This window comes from Dromaius novaehollandiae, unplaced genomic scaffold (assembly GCF_036370855.1).
Source record: "Dromaius novaehollandiae isolate bDroNov1 unplaced genomic scaffold, bDroNov1.hap1 HAP1_SCAFFOLD_133, whole genome shotgun sequence".
Lineage (NCBI taxonomy): Eukaryota > Metazoa > Chordata > Aves > Casuariiformes > Dromaiidae > Dromaius > Dromaius novaehollandiae.
The window spans coordinates 14,461-26,530 of record NW_026991328.1 but is presented as its reverse complement, the minus strand read 5'-3'; the positions used below and the strand labels follow the sequence as shown (position 1 = coordinate 26,530).

At 37.5% G+C, this 12,070-nt stretch overlaps 1 long non-coding RNA gene across 1 annotated transcript; it reads left to right on the top strand.

The window, feature by feature from the left end:
- The first annotated feature begins 273 nt into the window (after positions 1-273).
- LOC135325806 (uncharacterized) lies at positions 274-9,118 on the top strand. The gene is made up of 3 exons (XR_010386575.1): positions 274-424; positions 7,323-7,375; positions 8,684-9,118. It is a non-coding gene; the product is annotated as an uncharacterized LOC135325806 (long non-coding RNA).
- The last annotated feature ends 2,952 nt before the right edge of the window (positions 9,119-12,070 follow it).

Genomic DNA, 12,070 nt, shown 5'->3' with positions numbered 1-12,070 from the left:
ATAATAGGTTCTTTTCCTTTAAAGGTTGCTACTTGAAGAAAAATCTGTTCATTGTCCATTCACTGGTTTTAACATTGGTATAAAATCATGCTGTGTTTCAAAACACAGCCTAATACTGACATACACTATTCCTCAAACACGCACACAAAATCCAGAGTACTATGTTAGCATATTTTGCAATAAACATTCAGACTATTCAGTTTTTACATTTTCTGATGAAACTTCTGCTAGAAGATGTACGATGTTTTGTTTTTTCCAGGAAGAGTTCAGCTCAAGGTAGCCACATCTGCTGCTTGCCCCCGCATCAGCCCAGTATGGTGCAGATTCAAAAGGGCCACAATTCCCGGGACACTTGCTAAGGGCTCGCTGGAGACGTACCAAGAATAAATAGCGAGCAGACAGTAAGCTCTCATCCCAGGAACAGGTAAGTTATGTATAACGGCCTAACTAAACCCTTAGCAGCCACTTTTATTGCTTGTGAGACTGCAGAAAAGAGAAACTATGTGATGAAGGATTAGAGCTCACCTCTTTCTTTTATCTCTGAGCAAGAAAAGTCACGGCCATCAACGGCAGTCCTCTGAGCACATGATGGATGCCTCAACTTAAACCAGCTATTGCCCTGAGGAAACAATTAGGTCTTTCCATTGACTGCACTAAGATGTAGAAAAAATTCTTCAAAACCATAGAGCTTCGAATAGAGTTGAGCCCAGAAGTCTAATATTTAGATGCGAGTTCCTCCCTGCCCCGCAAAGCATGGCAAAACACTAGTCTAAACTCGCTTCAGCTCAGCTGGTTTCAGTGGGAAGGGAGGTTGCTACTTTGCTCTGTTTTCTGAAAGTAGTATTCCTCCCTCTGCTAATTATTTATGCCTTGGTTTTATATTTGCAACAATAGCTCAAGCACTGTGTTGGGCAAGAACTCTCCCTCCACCATCCTCTACAAAGACTGCAGGGTATGACAGAAAAAGGAACAAAAGTAATTCAGTTCTGCCCTTTTCTATAGCACACCCAGCAGGCAGGCTAGGTGTCTGCAGTAAACATGGAATGGCATTCTGTACCAGTAGCTTTCCTAGACATAGTCAGTAAACCCAGATTCATAACTTAAAATTAATGACTAGTATCCTAGACAGGGTCAGTAATCCACAAATAAGCCGCAAGCAGATTTTTTTAATTTAACCTGTAAAGCAAACCACAGTATATATGAAATGGGAGAGGGGGAATCTATATAAAGCTGTACAATGCAGAAATCATGGGGCAAACAGCTACTAGGCCCATGTAACAGATGTTGGTTACTTCTCAACATACTCAGGATAGCAAGTGACTTATTTGGCAGAGGAGAGACAGTTGCTGGAGGAGTTTAAGAGAATCATCTCAGGACAGACATGAAGTATTTAAAAAGAAAAAAAAAATCCAAAACAAAAACACAAGTGGCCTTTGGAAAACAGATTATTTCCAGTCCTGCTAAGACTCATTTCTCCAGCAGACGTCCAAACGGCAAGTAGCCAAGAAGCTGACCCACGTTACACTATTGTACTGTTCAGTACCGTATTATTCAGCCAATTCTACAGCTCAGGCACCAGTTTGTCCACCTGGCAGAGATCAGATAAGGGATTCCCACATACCTGAATGGGGCGAAAATAAAGATATGTTAATGTTGGCATTGATGCCAACAGCAAAGCCACTTAAAATAAATGAGTACCAGGGCTGTAGCTAAGTATCAGGCACCCATCTGTGTGGTGTCTGTGCTAAGGTCTAAACCAGTTTCCCCAGATTTTATTTGCAACAGTTCCTTTTCTGATATTTTCTGATATTCTGATATAGGCAAAAAACCCTAATCTCAACTTCAAGTAGGCATCTGCCATCTTCTACACAATCCAGTCAGTAGAGAGAATTATAATATAACCCCTTAAGGTAGCATTAATTGATTAGTTTTATCCAATATTATCTAGTTCTCATTTTCAATTAATCCTGTTAGGGTGGGCATATATACAGAGGGAGAGAATCAGAATCTGCATCTGCTACCAGAGGGAAGCGTTAGCATGCACAAGCACAGTCATGAGATTTATAAAGAGAGTCCGTCTGTGCTGAAGATTAGTAGAGTCGAGACATGGTGGAACACAGGACTAGGAATAATACCTTGCTACAGGGATGGAGGGGATCAGAAACATAATGAAACAAGAACAACAACTATATTTTTACTAGTATACAAATGCCAGAAGATCCAGCTAGAGCAAACCCCCAGGATTCCAACTCATGACATACCCAAATTCTGCTAATTTGAGAGGGAATTTTTTTCTTGGCCTGTCACTACAGAGATGAAGCTGACCAAGAAAGTTAGGACAATGCAGTTGTTCAATGCACTGCTGAGCTAAACTGTAGGCATTTATTTTAACTTTTATTACTGTTTTCCTTATTTGATCAGTGCTAGATTTGATGTTTATTGTATCTCATAAAAAGGCATTACAGTCTCCTGGTCACTCAATTTGATTATGCAAACCAGCACACATGTAATGACTCTAGGGACACAGTCAGGCATCTGTAGAATTGAGTCCAAGATAGAAGAGTTATATGTGCACAAAATACTAATTTCAGAAAGAGTATTTTTTACTTCCTCTACAGATAATACTGGCACTACTTACCACCAGTATAAGGTAAATTTGCATTCCCAAATAAAAGTGTGATTGTAAATTGCACTTACGCACCCATACCATTTTAACGTACGTAGCCTCGATACGTGTGAAAGATGCAGAATCAGTGGCTTTAGTACGAATAGCAGCCAAAGCACCACCTTTCCAGAGCCCTGGATGTCTAACCATACTGTTATTTTCACTTATGCCAGTTAGACTTAGACAATTTAGACATGACATCATGTGCTACCATTACTTATTCCATTTTGCTGTGTTGCTAACAGGCATTTGGGGCAAACTTTTTACTACAGTGCATCGTTACCTTAACAGTCAACAGAGATGCAGTAGGACATTATCATAGTCCCTAAAGAGTGCACTGCAAGTATTGCTCAAAGTATGATTCTATTCCTAAAACAGATTTAGGCTGTGTACCTCTCAAGGCAAATAGTTCTAATAATACTGTCTAGCAACTTCTGGAAACATTAAAACTGCACCATCTCTGTGTTAGCCGAGACAGTAAGCCCAACGCCTCTAGGACATGTCTTATTTTTTACTTTATCTATATCAACATATTCAGGACATCAGCTTGCAAACAAAGCTTTAAAACCAGTAGAAATATTTTCCTTTAAAATTTGATTAATGCAATATGTTCGCACACATGCTCATACAAAAACGATTATTCTCCAAACACTTCACTGGCAGCTAAATTAATTTACTTGCACAGACCTGGTGCCACACATTGTTTTGCGACTTATTTGAGAAACTTTTAATGGGCTTCCTTTCCAACCTTTGTGAGGCTTAGGCTAGCAGGACCTACACTGTATTCCATGTAATATAGATACGGAGTTAAAAGAGATCTTGCACTTGTGTATTTCTTCTTACACCTTTCTAGGCTCCTACCCGGGAACCTAACAATCTGATTCCCTTAACATTTTCTTCTCTATTTACCTGGAAGTCTTCAAAGATTACCCTATTTTCCATGTGATTGTTAATGCTAATCAAGAATGTTTTGTCTCTTGAGAATGAGAGAACTCTCTCCCACCTACCTGCCCAAAAGCATGATCTCCCTCCCCCACTTCTAAATGAGTAGCTGGGTCAGGTGTCCAACTTCTCATGCTCTTACTTTCTGCCAGGCACTATATATTACAACCCTTTACAGATGTAACTAGGTATACAAATTTTTGTATGAACCATGTATACAGTAAAATATATGTCTTAAAATATCACAAAACTGAAATAAAAAGTTGAGGCATAAAATGACGACCATTCCTGACTGAGTCAAAAGCTTTTCAGGAAGGTATTACAAATCAGAGCAGAGGAACAGAGAGCATAGACAAATTTATTGCACTTTTTTTTGGAACTTCCTACTAAGTGTTAAGAGTTATTCAGTGCTTTCAGGAAAATGTCATTGTGGATATTTACAACGACAGTTATAGAGCAGAATGCACGTCTACCAAGAAATAATTTGGGCCAAAGCTGCAGTGCTATAAAACATCACCCATATTATCTTGTGCCAGAAGACACACAGAAAAGAGACTAGCCTAGCAAGCAGCTGTTAAGCCAAAAATATCCTAGAGCTGTATTTATTCCAAAAATATTTGCTCTTGGACGTAGTCCTTTGGCTCCTCTGTCTCTAGAGAAGGGCAGAATTTTATACGAGTAGTCTGTATTTTTCCTGTTTAATCACCACTGCCCAAATATAAGTGAGATCTATAATAATATTAGAGAAAATACAAGTTAATGATTTATTAAAATATTTCAACATGTATTATTTTAACCTTAACAGGTTACTCCTAAAAATCCAATAGAAATCAGAAAGCTACCTAATTTGAAACAGGAAAAGTATTCTATTATCAAGAAATTCTATTTGCATTTTTGATTTAATGCCATTTCTATTCAGCAGTAACTAGTTTTAATAAAAACAACTGCAAACTGCAAATAAACATTTCTAGTATGAAAAAGAATATGTGTAGTTACCAGATTAGGAAGGACAAAAAGACTAAATCTTGAAGGAACTCTAGGCTTATACTACTGAAACCACTGAAATCTGAGAAAATGAGCAAGCATGTGCGCTTATATGTATATATACGTACACACACACACACACACACACACACACACCCATATGTGCATGCATAACAACTCTTAAAAATAATTCTTAGAAATATTTTATCCAGCTCAGATTCAGGACAACTTTTCTTAGCATTAATTCTCGACAGGTTTGAGTATTACTAGGGACACCAACAGGCTAATTTTTCTTCCAGAAGACAGGAAATTTGTAGCAGTTTTGAAAACCTGGATGAAGAAACCCTGCTGTGCCTAATTTGGGGGGGAGAGCAGGTGACAGACGCCAACAACACTGGGCAAATTCCAGGCCTGAGGAATCTCCCATATTCATGTGTACCCACTTCTAGTTTTTTAGTCTCCCACTATGTCATTTTAACCATGGGCCACATGCTATCCTGTGAAGCCGCTTTCAAAGCTATCACGTTCACTGTCAGTTTAAAGATCAGGGTGGAATGGACAATGAACTTTGTTCTACGCTACCACTCTCCACATTATTAACTCTCCACATGGAAGTTTTTGTGATTGTGCTTGTAAATCAAAGACTAGTATTTTGGATCCATTCTAGTGACCTGTACCAGGAATTTACAGCCTGGTAAAACAGACTGAATTTTCCTAAAGCCAAATATATTTACTCAGTGCTCACTTTGATCATAGGAGGGCTCTTATGTGACTTCACTCAGGAAAAAAGCTTGTTGTTGGAGGTAAATAACTTGAAGCAAAAATCTAACTCAAACTATAATTTGTAGGACTAATAGCTGCCACCAGGCTGAAATAGAGACTGTATCTATAGCATATTCAAAGGCTTAAATGATGCTGACCGGCATACATCTACTAACAATCTAGCTTGCTTCAGTACCGATAACATTGAAACTGGCAGCAGAGATTTCAGCACCAACTATACAACTTGAACCCTGAATATGCCCTTGTATTAGCAGCCTACACAAATTGCATTGCTGCAACTTCACTGGTCTTGTTTGCCAAAGTTTCCTAGATTAAGCCCACCCCAGCTACGATATGATGCTACAACTACATTCCTGAATGCACTTGCTGCCACCCTACAAAAGGGTTTAGACTTTAGAATTAACCTAATCATGTGAAAGATATAAACTATTTTTTTGCATTAACTTTTTTCCCCACAATCAATTTACCCTGTAAAACACAAGGACAAAAGGTACGGCAGCGTAGCAACTGACGTCCAGAAGAAAACACACTTGACAGCTCCATCTCACAACGTAGCCATTCTGAAGTCTAAACTTTTTATACTTAAATTTTATTTATAGTTTTATATGCATCTGCTTGAAAAGAAACTAGTTCTTCAGTTTCAGGCATTCAATAGTGTTGTCTCAGACATCATTAAAATAATACTTACAAATAAAAAAAAATGCATTTCAGAAAGTAGTTTGCTTGCTCCAGCAATGTAGAAGAAACACCTTTTAGATAGCTTTACAAAAGGGTCTGGGATGAAGAAAGGCGGCTACTTGCAAGTGTTAGTAATCTGACTGCCATATTCAAAACAGCAAGTTCTTCACAGTAAAAGAAGCAACTCAGTGATAATCTAGTACTTCAGAAAGATCTTAGCAAAAGAGCTAACTTACCTGCTTTGAGTGAAACACTCTCATCCCATCATTTTCTCAGTGTCTTAGATATCTCTTCAATACACAAATCCAGCAGGTATTTATAGATCACTCCGATTCATTATGCAAATAGTATGTAGCCTGCTGAATTTAATTGAGAGGGAGGAAATACCTGCAGAAACAAAGATATGGGAATAAAGAAGTTTTCCATGAGCAGTGAATTTACATGCAGCAAGAAATTTTAACCATCAAAACTTGCTTAGTATTTTAGAAGTATAGCTCCTAAACCAAATCTGTGTAATTTAGCCACCTCTAAAGACAGCTCAAGCAGCTTTCTAGAGAAAGTATTGTAGGAAGAAATACACGAGGAGAAGGAAAGGTATAGTATACTCACCAGGCGCGTGTTAACGACAGGAAACAGCAATGCTAAGAGGGCCCCATTTAACATATGCATCTGCAACCTTAGAAGAGAGATGAGATATTATTTTCACAGATTAGAAATGAAATGCAAAGTTTTTATGTAGTATGTTATATGTACATGTTATGTATAGTTATGTAGTATTTTATGTAGTGTATCTTTCATAAAAGGTAGCAGGAAATTTGAGAAAATTCTGCTGGCTTTAATTTGAATAAAGCCACTGTTCACTGCAATAACCAGGATAAGAACTCTCTTTAAATAAACATTTTAATAATTTCCTGAAGTAGGACTGCTTTCTATAATGAGCTTTGGATTCCTAGAAGGTTTTGACTGCCTGTTCATATTAATCCTGTTCATATTAATCCTGTTCATGGTCCAGGCTGCTAAATGGTTGAAATTTTGCTGTTCATTTTGCTTTCAGAGCTTAAAATAGACATTTGAGAAAGTTTTTACTTTCATCCAACTCCATAAATGTACATGACATCAAACTAAAGCTTTGGGAATTTGGAAGAAGTCTGATTTTTGAGTCACTTAAATAAAAGAATTATATTTGTAAAGATGCAACAGAGAATCCCAAGCAAAGAACAGGGAAAGAAAGTAGTATTTAAATTACAGTGCTGTATTTTATTTTATACAGCTTTCAGTCATCTCTCCCTGAACCACTGTTGCATCAGGACCTACAGAAGTAAGGTCAGTACTGTTTAAGTCTACTTTATATAAGAGACAAAGTAAAGCATAAATTTCATTCTACAACCACTGCCTGTCATAAACTCTATTAAAAATTACAAAGTTTATAAGTAACTTGGGGCGGGGGAGGAAGGTATTACAATTCCAAAACAGTTCTTCAAATGTCATTTATATGTCAGGACGTCAGAAAACAGAAAGGCTCATTCTGAAAAAGAACAAATACTGCAGCCTCTGCCCTGCAACCAGTCCTTTGCAAATGCATAGTAAATCCAGGATTTCCTAGACACCAGACTTACTTTGCACGCTCTCTGAGATGAAGAGGCACTAGTACTGTATCTCTGCATTCAGCCTACTCCCTGCCCAAATAAGGAGCAGCAGGAAAAAGTTGTAGTGAGACAGTAGCACCTCCAAAACAATTCATGAGGCATGCCCCCAGCATCATATTTTCCAGTCACTGCCTAGACTAAGAGAAGAAAGAGCCGAGTGAACTGTCACGGTGGCAACTACAGCCATTCCTGATTATCATTCTGTCTGGGAAGTCCCATGACCCTCCTCACAATATACTAGCTGTACCCCTATCATGCAACGCACATGAGAGAGGGCCTTTGAGAGCAAGAACTCTATAGGTAAGAACCTATAAAAAGTATGGGCTGTTTACTGGACTCTACTGCACTAGTCCATTAGACCACTTCCTAAAGTTAGTAACAATAAAAGATTGCACACATTTGAGAAATACCCAAATCAGTAGGAATCTGCTTTAACTATTTAACTTATCTCCACATTTTAAAAAATAGACCCATACTGTACATATGGCCTTCCATGAAGATCAGCTACTAATTTTTAGTGAAGATAATCAGAAAGTACGAGGCACATGACATACATTTAACAAGCCCATAGGTTATTCTGTAGAAGGACACCTGTGCTCTCATCAACTACTGCGCGAATAGGTGTTGCCTGTGAGACCAAAACCACCACCAGTACAAAAGAAACAAGGGTCAGTGGACTCAGCACCCACAGCTGAAGCCATGACCCTTTTCAAGGTCTCATCATTCAGTCCAGCCAGTATGTCTTTCTAACTAAGGGCTGGATGCGTATCTTACTATTTTATGACTTAAGCCACAATCAACTTCTAAGCACACCATGCAAGTAGACAGAAATGCAGCAAGGATGGGGCATTACCTGAAAAGAATCATTGCAACCCGACATGGAGGACAGTCAAGAAGAAAAATCTGAAACATTAGGCAAAAAAAAAGAAAGAAATTAATGATACGATCTTATTTAAACTCTATTTTGTGTATCTTTCTTCCTCAGTTCTGTATGTGACAGATCACTTCTACTAGAAGAACTGTTTTACAGCAGAGCTGGAAAAGACTAAAAATCATGAACAAATTAAAAGATCTCACATTACCTACATATACAAGGATTTAAGCAGTATGAGCAGCATCTAGGATTCAGCTTCTGCCAGTTCCTAAGAAGCAAATCAAGTTCTAGTCCATTTGAAATTCTCTCATTATTAAATATATATATACTTATATATAGATCTCTCTCTCTCTCTCTCTCCCTCTCTCAGGGCTTTTGTAAAGCAGATTACTGTATTACCAATCATTTCACTATTGTAGCCTCTATAGCCTTACTTTGGGAAGTGCTAAGAGGCTTTTATAGACAACCATCTTACATTAGATCTTCAAGACTGGGTCCGGCACTGCTGAAGCAAAGGAGAGTATTGTCATCATAAATGCTTAGTATTCAGCACAGCAGGGACCTTACCATGACCAGAGGATATCTCAGTATCCGTTCTATAGATAACCTTAGCAGTCATCTTTAAATACATTTGTTGCCTTATTTCCATAGAGTATTTTTGAAGTACTGTTTAAATTTCACCAGTAATTAGCTATCTATTTCCTAAAACAAAAAGTAGCCTAATGCAATTTGAGCAGTATATATTTGTTTCTCTTCGCAGGCCAAACTCCTACCATAAATACGACCTGGTTTAAATCCTTATGTAATAAAATATTGTTGATTAGCAACAATCTCCCATCTAACTTTCACAGCAACTTAAAACACTTCATATCAGCAAGTTTTACTCTGGATAAAAAGAAAAAACTGTGCAAGTGTTCAGTGTTAACCCCCTACCCCCCCTTTTTTTTTAAAAAAATATTGTCCACTATGGGGGGTTGGGGGGGGCAGAAGAATTCCTTCCTAGTTTGGTCTGCTCTCTGAGAGAAAGTATTTCAGTAAAAAATGGATCATGCTTTTTTCTGTTGTTTCTAAAATAAGTGCACAATAGATTATTTCACTGCCAAGCTACTAGTCAACTCATTAAATCACTCCAAGTGAGAATATTTGAAGAACATGTCCACTTTGGGGACAAGTTGGATAAACTGAACAAACCTATTTCTTTGAAGTGCTACAGGGCCTACCTGGCCAGGTAACTGATGGATGTTCAAATTAATTACTAGCAGGCAATGTACTTGCTATAGCAACAATCGAAAGGTTGAAGGCTGCACCATTCTATTCAGCCCTTGTGCCTGAAAGGGCCTGTTATTACCATATGAATAGATGCGCACATTTCAAATATTTTATTTCCAGTGCAGGTTCCTAATATACAGCCATTTATTTCTCTAATCAAATTACTTGTATGTTTTAATTCAAGTCCGTCAGTCTCAATAACAGTTTAGAATGTACACATACACTCACAGGAAAAAAAATCTTTTTCCTTAGTCATACAGAACTCTAATAGAGGCACAGCAAGAAAAAGGCATCAATTAATTTAAAGAACCTCAAGACATTTGCTTAGTGAATGCTCCTAAAAGCCAATCAGAGTTTCTTTCAAGTCTTGTATTTAAAAAGCAAGCCATTTCTACTCATCAAGGAAGGTTAAAGAGTAAGTGAACACAATGGATGCATGATGACAATCTGCTAGTGGATGCTTTCTTTGCTAAGGAAAAAACAAAAAACCCACAAAATCTTATGTGAGGTCTATGTATCACCTTACACACTAAGGCCCATATGGCTTCTGGGAAAAGTGTCCAACACTTACTAATTACATTTCATCATTCCGTCATTTGATATTTTTGCAACAGACTCTGTCTACTAACTAAATTAAAGTTTCATCAACTGTGGACTATATCCCTTCTGTCGTGGACCATAAAATTTTCCCTTCTGTGGTCTCTTATAATACCTGTTTTTTCCCATGCTATTTGTATATATTCAAAGTATATATTCAAAAAGTCCAACTTTTTAAACATTCCATGATATATGTTAACAGAAGGAGAGACGGCATTTAGAGTCCCACTAGTTCATTTGAACCTTTAAATTCAGGTATCTTATGATTTCCTTACATTCATTTGAAGTACTGTTCATACTTAAATGAAGAAAATTCTATTCCTCCAGTACAGATTTCATTTTTTTCTTTTTATTTCCTACATCTTAAAAAAAAACAAAAACAAACTGAAATGTTTTTCTCTGTGTACACAGAGAAATGTGTCTTAATCACACCAGTCATTCACTTTTCTGACACACTGCAGAGCGTTCCAACTACTGAACGGCAGAGGAAAAACTAGGGTACAACTCTATGTAGCAGCTGAATCTTAATGTACCTGCTGAATCTCACCATTGAGGTGAAACAGTAGCAAGTATTAAAAAAGTATGGTCATAATAGTTACAAAGATTGAGATGAACTCATCAACCTAATCCAAAATACTTTACTGCCTCAGAGACAGGCAAAGAAGAGAACAGGATTCACAGCTGCTCATTTTCAGGTCAGCTCTACAGCAACAAACACAGTTTCCGGATTTGTGATGGCAAAAGAAATATTAAATATTTTTGAGCATGCAAGTCCCTCTGTTATGAGGGATCTTTCAGAAAAATGTGTTTGTCTTTCATTTTTGGGAAGGATAGCAGGGAATTTAACTGGCATGTTTATGTTAAAACTTTAAGATAGTGAAACAGATCTTCAAATGTTTCAGCTTTAGCAATTTAATATCAAGCACTTTCTCTCTAAATACCTACTTTCCATGATAAATAAACCTCACAACCTCTTAAAAGGAATGTTTTACAGACCCTTTGTAGCAGATTTACAGAGGATTATTTCACAGAGTAGATTTAAATGTTAGAGAGCACCATCATTCAGCTCACATAGTAATTAGCAGCCTGAAAATACCTAGTTCACAGCAGACACGCTCATAAGCTCTAACGTACTGAGTGTTCACATACTCATTCCATAATAATATTACATTTCACTGTCATACTGGAAACGCAATCCTTAGCCTTGAGGTAGGAAACAGCTAAGTCTTATAAACTGAACAATATCATATAAAGTTAGTGACATGGCTGTGAAGAGTACCCAGCTTCTGTGTTCCTGGTAAAACTCTGAAGGTTTTACTTGCTCAGACTAGCAGAGATAATAGCCCCCATCCTAGCTGGCACGTTGCAGACACGAGACAACATATATTTTAAAGTACACTGAAGGAGGCTCTTCCACACACGTTTTTATCTGATCATCATTGCGTACATTCAAGGCAGAATAGCTAAACTTTCAATTTAGAAAAAAGCTAAGAAACAACCGCAATATCCCTCCTCATTTTACCCATTATATTTTCACGTGTTACAAAGGAAAAGAAGGACAAAAGAATTAACTGGAAGCCCAAAATGTACAAAGTAACATTTGAGAGAGGAAAAATAAGCTATAAAATATTC